Source organism: Monodelphis domestica, chromosome 3, assembly GCF_027887165.1.
Source record: "Monodelphis domestica isolate mMonDom1 chromosome 3, mMonDom1.pri, whole genome shotgun sequence".
Classification (NCBI taxonomy): Eukaryota; Metazoa; Chordata; class Mammalia; order Didelphimorphia; family Didelphidae; genus Monodelphis; species Monodelphis domestica.
The window spans coordinates 282,221,161-282,228,716 of NC_077229.1; the positions used below are offsets into that span (position 1 = coordinate 282,221,161).

Sequence of the window (7,556 nt, forward strand, 5' to 3'; positions counted from 1 at the left end):
AGACAGATAAAAAGGATTTATACCATTTTCCAGGTAATTTGCTTTCAGTGCTTACTTTTTCTACTTTATTTTCTATATTAAACCCTGTAAAAGCTCTTCTGATTAAGTTCCCCCTGAATTTCTGAGTGAGGCAGTCCAAAGCACACATGGATTTGGCCATAAAGTGCACTTTATTCCTCTTTTCAAAACAAAAAGAAAGTCAAGAAAATATCTGGAAATGCATAAAATAAGCTTGCTAGTGAGGAGAAGCTTTTTACAACGTCTTGTAATAACCCAGTTTCATAAGGAATAACTGCAGGGGAATGAATCAGACACCTACACTGCAAATTAAGCAGAAGAAAATATTCATTTTCTCTTTTAAGAAGTGCATAAGAGCTGTAACAGTCATTCTGTCAGGGAGGACATGGTTGAAAGAGATGTATTATTGCGAAATCCTAAAATGGTTTCATTTGCTCATCAGCTTGCTAGTACCAAGGGGAAAAAGGGAGGGTGAGAAGGGAGGCAGTTAGTACAGCCCAATCCTATGAAGGCTTATATGACCTGTAGTCACTTTAAATTTAAATGTTTGAAAGAAACAATTTTGTAGCCCTTAAAAATATATTTGAATGTGATCACCTATCATCTTGTGAACGCATGAAAAAATTCTATTACGCATGTTTCCCATTCCTCCTCTTGGATCTCCTTGGCTGGCTTTACCCCGGGAAGAGTCTGAATTTGGGCACAGCATGATTTGAAGGAGTTTGGATAATTTCTTGAGCAAGACTACCTCTCATTTCTAACAACCATGTGGCCTGACATTTTGTTCTTATGACTTATTTACTCTTAGATGAACATCCATTCCCTTTTAAAATGCATATACTCGCTTTGCACAGTGGCTGTATCCTAGCCAATGAGGCTTAACCAAGGTGGGATTCTTGCTAATTAAAATGCATATACTACAGCAGGGATCAGGCTTGTTTACCTGACTCTTAGGTTATATTTAGCTTTAGATTAGTGATCTTACTTTAGTGTGAAATATTTTATGAAGTTGTTTTCTTTTCTGATGGCTGACTTTGAATAGGGTGCCAAGGAAATGGGAATTATTGTCTATGTAGTTGTAGAATCCTCCTCCATCTCCTGTTTCTGTTCTTGCTCCTTTTCATTCTTCTTTCTTTCTCCCTCCTTCCTCTCTCTCTACCCTCCTCCCCAACATAGCTTTTGGGGCTTACTCTCCCAAATATCCTATTGCCTATTACTATAAAGATCCCTTTAGCACTTATTATTATTGTTATTATTGCTAGGGAGTCTTTTCAAAATAAATTCTATCTCCATTACCAGTAATAAAAATAGCAGTCAATGTGTTTTTGGTAGCAAAGAGATTTAGCATATTTTCATCATTCTTCTTTGGAAGTATGCTTTAGTGTCTCACTTTTAATTCAGATCAATACCATTGCATATTAGTAAAATAGATTGAAATAAATGTGGCATACCATAACAAAGTATCTTTTTTCTTTCGTTTTTTCAGTTCATTCCTCATAGTGCCTTGCTCAATAATAAAATAAAAGTGAAATAAAATATATAGCTGGATAGTCTTGAAAGAAAAATTTCCACTTTAGTCCTTTACAAACATGTACAATGTTTTCTGAATTTTGAATTTATTACTTTCTGTCACAAGGTGAACTACATGTCCCATCTTTATTCTAATGAACTCATGGTTTACCATTGGACTCTTCAGAGTTCTTAAGTCAATACTACTACTACCACTACTACTATTACTACTACTACTACTACTACTACCACTACTACTACTACTACTACTACTACTACTACTACTACTACTACTACTACTACCATTACTACTACTACTACTACTACTACTACTACTACTACTACTACTACAATAACTACTACTACTACTACAACAACTACTACAACAACAATTACTGCTACTACTACCATTACTGCTACTACTACTACTACTACTACTACTACTACTACTACTACTACTACTACCATTACTACTACTACTACTACTACTACTACTACTACTACTACTACTACTACTACTACTACAATAACTACTACTACTACTACAACAACTACTACAACAACAATTACTGCTACTACTACCATTACTGCTACTACTACTACTACTACTACTACTACTACTACTACTACTACTACTACTACTACAACCACTACCACATGTCTTGAATTGTAAAAATCAAGGGACAGAAACACTTTGTTAATGAGAAATTGATTGATAGTCACATACAGAAGTATAAATACATACACGAATACATGCATGCAGTTAGCATGTAAGAAGGTACAAAATCACTAAATCATCCCATTTTATATCTTTAAACAAACAACCCTGTCCCCAGTTGACATATTGTCACAAGTCCTTTTCTTCATTCTGAAGAGATTCTGTTTTTGAGAACATCCAGATGTTTTCTGTCATGTAATTCTGCAGTCTATCACCAATTCAATTGCCTCCTTTTTTTGTTTTGCTACCTCATGGGTTAGCATGAATAATTTTCCCTTATCTCAGCATTCTGTTATACTCATACAAAGAATTTAAATTCTCAATAGTTGGCATCTATACACTTACTACCTACTATGTATCTGATACTATGCTAAGCACACATAAATACAATCATTTGATTCTCACAACAATCCTGGAAGACAAGAACTATTATTAAACCTTTTTTTATAATTGAGGAAAATTTGGAAAGCAGAACTTGCCTAAGGTCACAAAGTTAGTAAGCATTTGAGGCCAGATTTAAACTTAGGTTTTCCTTATCCCAAAACCAATGCTCCATCCACTATGCCACCTAGATAATTTTATCTTTTTACAAATTGTTCTCAGAGTTTTGCTCTGTTCTAACTATTAGTTCATAAATATTTTCCAACTTTTTCATAAACTGTCCATTTTATAAAGCATAATAACATTGTATTCCTTTATATTTTTGTCACAATCTATTTAGGCATTTTCTCTGTAGGATGATGCCCTCAGTTTTCTTTCTGGACTACCACAAATACAGATATTATAATTTTTTGTTATTACATAAAAGTCTACTTCCTTTTGGATTTCTAGGGTCATTGGTCTAGTGTATTTATAGCTGGGTTAGAGGATATTTATATTTTAGTAATTTGGGGAATAGTTCCAACATGCTTTGCACAATGGCTGGATGATTTCCTAGTTTCTTTACTGTCAAGCTTTTCTTTATATTCCCTCATCAGTCATATGACATAGGGACTGTTGAAATATCAGCCTCATTTTAAGGATGAGAATTCAAATGCAAGGAAACAAGAGTAGCAATAAAGGACAGAAAGGCAGTAGGTGGGAGATGTAAGATTAGAGCTCAGGTATTATTTTTTTCTAGTTCAGTTTTTTTTTTTTTACATCACATTAGGTTTTATAATACAAGCTGATACTTTTATCATACTTTTAAGTTTACAAGCAATTAACATTTATTATTTTGATTTGGTCACTACAACATTTGTAAGGAAAGAAGGGCACTATTTTCCCCTCCCACTTTATAGATGGAGAAATTGAGTGACAGAAAGGTTTGGCAAAGAGAGCAAGATCACATAAGGTTCAGAGGCAGGATTTGGGCTCTAGGTCATTTCTATCCACATCCTATGTTTTGTTTTCATTCCATCATTACTGCCACAGTGTGATAAGCCCCTACTTCCTCATCACTGAATTGGGAACAATCCTTGAACTCATTAAATTATTAAAAGGAAAAATTTTACAAATCAAACATTTTGGAAATGAGTGTTATAATTAAAAGAAGCTCTTTTCTCCGCTCCTTGGCTGTTGTTCCTCTTCAGAGTTGAGAAAAATATTAGATATCCTGATTATAAAGTGCTTAATTTTCAGCTATTGATAATAATAATAATAATAATAATAATAATAACAATAATGGCTAGCATCTATATTTGTTGCTGTTCATTTGTTTTCAATTATGTCTGACTCTCCATATCCCCATTTGGACTATTCTTGGGAGAAACACTGAAATAGCTTGGCATTTCCTTCTCCAACTTATTTTACAGATGAGAAAAATGAGGCAAAAATGGTTACGTGACTTACCCATGGTCACATAGTTAGTAAGTGTTCTGAGGACAGAATTGAGCTCAGGCAATTGAGTCTTCCTGATTCCAGTCATCTGGAGCCCTACCCACTATGCCACATACCTGTCCCAGCATTTATATAGTGTAAAATATGTAATTTAAAAGTATTATCTTGAGGGCAGCTAAGTAGCTCAGTGGATAGAGAGCCAGATCTCAGTCCCTTCCTAACTGTGTGACCCTGGCCAAGTCACTTAACCCTCTTTGACTAGCCCTTAAACACTCCTCTGCCTTGGAACCAATGCATAGCATTGATTCTAAGATGTAAGGTATGTTTTTTTTTTAATTATCTTATTTAATCCTTACAACAATCGTGAGTTTTAGGTGCTATGTGTATTGATTTAGAATCCTGAACCCTAGAGACTACATTTCCCACAATACCCTTTTCCTTTTTTCTGTTTGTGCTTCTCCTTAGGTGTATTGAGGTTCTGAGTTTCCTTTTCCACCCACAGGGCCTCTTTGGCTGGTATCAGCATGGAAGAGGGAGTGTTGTTGGTTTTGCATTTTTTTCCTTTCTCTTGTTGTTTTTAATTTCTCTTTTCTCTAAGTGGATTTTTAATAAATAGTATTAAATAAACTTTGAGTATTGAATATTAATTTTAATTTGTATGTTTTTGGCGACTTACAAAGGGACTTTAGAACTCAGAGCTTTTTTTTTTTTTTAAAGCTGGCAGTTTCTGCCCTGGCTGCACTACCAGAGAACAGCTGCTTCCAACAGCTGTCAGCATTAAAGCACCAACTTGCCTAAACCCCACAGTTTAAAACCGCTACTGGTTTGCAACCAAAAGCTGTTTTTGTGCTGGGAGTTTTCAAACCGCATCTCTAGCCACCCAGCTGCAGGTCATTCCTCTAGCTCTCCTTCTGCCTTATGAGCCTCCAACAGCTGTGAGTATTTCCACCCCAGCCTGTAGGTTGTTCTCCTACTGGCCCAGCTCCCTTAATTTAGGGGACTTAGTGGAGAAGCTGCTCCTCACCCATGGCCAGAGAGTAGCCCAATCAGTCTGATCTGCCATTCCTGCCTGCGGCTTGCCCAAACTCCAGCTAATTGGCAGGCCCACCCCTCCCCCACTGCCTCGAACTGCCACCTCAGCCTTGGCACCCTGAACCCAACCCAGTGCTGCTACTGCCTCCTGCAGCTGCAGAAGTCTAGTCACTCCTGGCTTGGCCTCTTGTAGCTGCCACACCCCTGAGTTTTCTGCTGCTTCTGTCAACCTGTTCCTGTTCTAGCTGGTAAGTATAAGATTCCCTTTTCCCTGGCCCACTGCTGAAGGGAAGCCCCTTTTCCCTGCTGGGCCCTTAGTTCCTTATTAGCCTCTGCAATGCTTCTTGCCTTGGCAGGGAGGGTCCTGGCCCTCTACCAAAAACCCCAGCCCCATTCTTACTTTACCAAACCTGCCTTATTTCGTCTCTCTCAAACCCCATCCAATTTTGTAGTAATATCCTCCATTTTGGATTCTGGCAGTCCTTAATAACACCCCTTACCCTGAAAGTCACCCCTAACCATCCCCCCTCCCCTCCCAGTTGTAGTTTTGCCTCTTGGCCACGAGGGGACAATATTGAGCACTATTTTTTTTCCTTTTTTCTCTTTTCTTCTTTTTTTCTCTTTTATTTTTCCCCCCTTTCCTGCTTAGCTTCAGTGCTTGCTTGCTTAAACTAGAGGGCAAAAACAAATAAATAATTCTGTCAGAGGAAGGGCCATGAAATTAAGGAATGTAGGACTTTGTTCCAGGCAATAAGAAACAATATCCACTGGAAAAATTATCAAAGAAACAATTATAGAAATAATAATTATAATGGAAATTTCAGGACTCATAATTTTAGGACTGATAATAATAATTCTAGGGACATAAATCAGGCACCTGGCAACTCAAATCAAATGACCCCACAGCAATATATCTTGAGTGGAGCTCCCCCTCAAACCACCCAGGGTGCTTCTGCCCCTCAGGAGTGAGTCCAAGGAACTACCAAAAAATTATGAAAATGTACAGGTGGAGGTTGGGGCACAGGAATCAGAGGATACAACCTTTGATTTTTAGACCCTAACATCTTACTGCCCCTTGTCCCTATCCACAGCTCCTCCCCCCCCCCCCCATACTGATGAGCCTCATGTAACATCAAAGGTTGGTAACACCTATTATTATTGTCTTTTGGGCACTGGAGCTTCCAAGTCTATATTGATTGATTCAGATTGCAGCTCCATTGGTTAAATTAATGTCATGGGGCTATCAGGGATACCTCTAAAGGCTCTAAAACATTCTCCTACAATACTGCATATAGGACCCCTTAGTGAGGAATACTCTTTCCTCTTAATGCCTGGCTCCCCCATACATTTGCAGAGAAGAGACTTTTATGCAAGTTTAGGGTTACAATAACTTGTTCTCCAGATGGCTCATTAACACTTGAACTGCCTGTGGAATCTTTAACTCTACTCCCAGGACTTCTTTCAGATGCTCATGAAACTAAGGGGACTCCTATTTTTGAGATCCAAATTGATATACCTGAGACGTTCTGGGCCATATCATCTTCTGATGTTGGCCTACTTAAATCAGCTGTCCCTATACAAATTCAAACAAAATCTAGCCCACCTCCTTCTGTTCCTCAGTACTCACTTTCAGAGGAGGCAATTGATGGCATTACACCTGTAATGAATTCATTGATTGACCAAGGCATCATACTTCCCTGTAAATCTGAATACAATAAGCCCATTCTGCCTATTAAAAAGCCAAAACTGGGGCCTGATGGCAAACATCTCTATTGATTTGTCCAGGATCTGAGAGCTGTGAACAATCACGTTATAAAGAGACACCCTGTAGTTTCTAACATAAATACTGTTATTTCTTCTATTCCTAGCACAGCCACATACTTTACAGTAGTACACTTGTGTTCAGCTTGCTTTTCTATACCTATACATGAGAACTCCAGGTGTATCTTTGCTTTCACCTGGAAGGGCTCCCAGTGAACTTGGACTTGGGCTTGTTTGCCTTAAAGGTTCATGGACAGCTCACCCTGTTCACACAATTCTTAACTGCTGATACAGATGCCATAAAATTTAAATACAGCCATTTAATACAGTATATGGATGATTTGCCCTTGGCTTCGCCAAACACTGAAGCATGCCAAGAGGATAGCAAGCACCTCCTTTTAGAGCTACGTAAGAGAGGCCACAAGGTCTACAAGGACAAAGTTCAGTGGTGTCTCCCCAAGGTACAATATTTAGGCTTTATTTTGACTGCTGAGTCCCGTTTAATTTCTCCAAAGCATATTGAAAATATCCAAAAGTTAAGTGCTCCTACCACTAAAAAGCAATTGAAGGCGATTCTTGGAGCAACAGGATTTTGTTGGCAGTAGACCCCTTTGCTATGGGGAAATCACTAAGCCCCTTGTAGTACTCACAAAAAACTTGGTCCCTGAACCACTTAAACTGGAAGCAGAACACCTAACAG

At 38.1% G+C, this 7,556-nt stretch overlaps 1 non-coding gene across 1 annotated transcript; it reads left to right on the forward strand.

Annotated features, from left to right (window-relative positions):
* Positions 1–860: 860 nt before the first annotated feature.
* LOC130458695 (U4 spliceosomal RNA) lies at positions 861–1,007 on the forward strand. Its single transcript, XR_008918086.1, has one exon. It is a non-coding gene; the product is annotated as a U4 spliceosomal RNA (small nuclear RNA).
* The last annotated feature ends 6,549 nt before the right edge of the window (positions 1,008–7,556 follow it).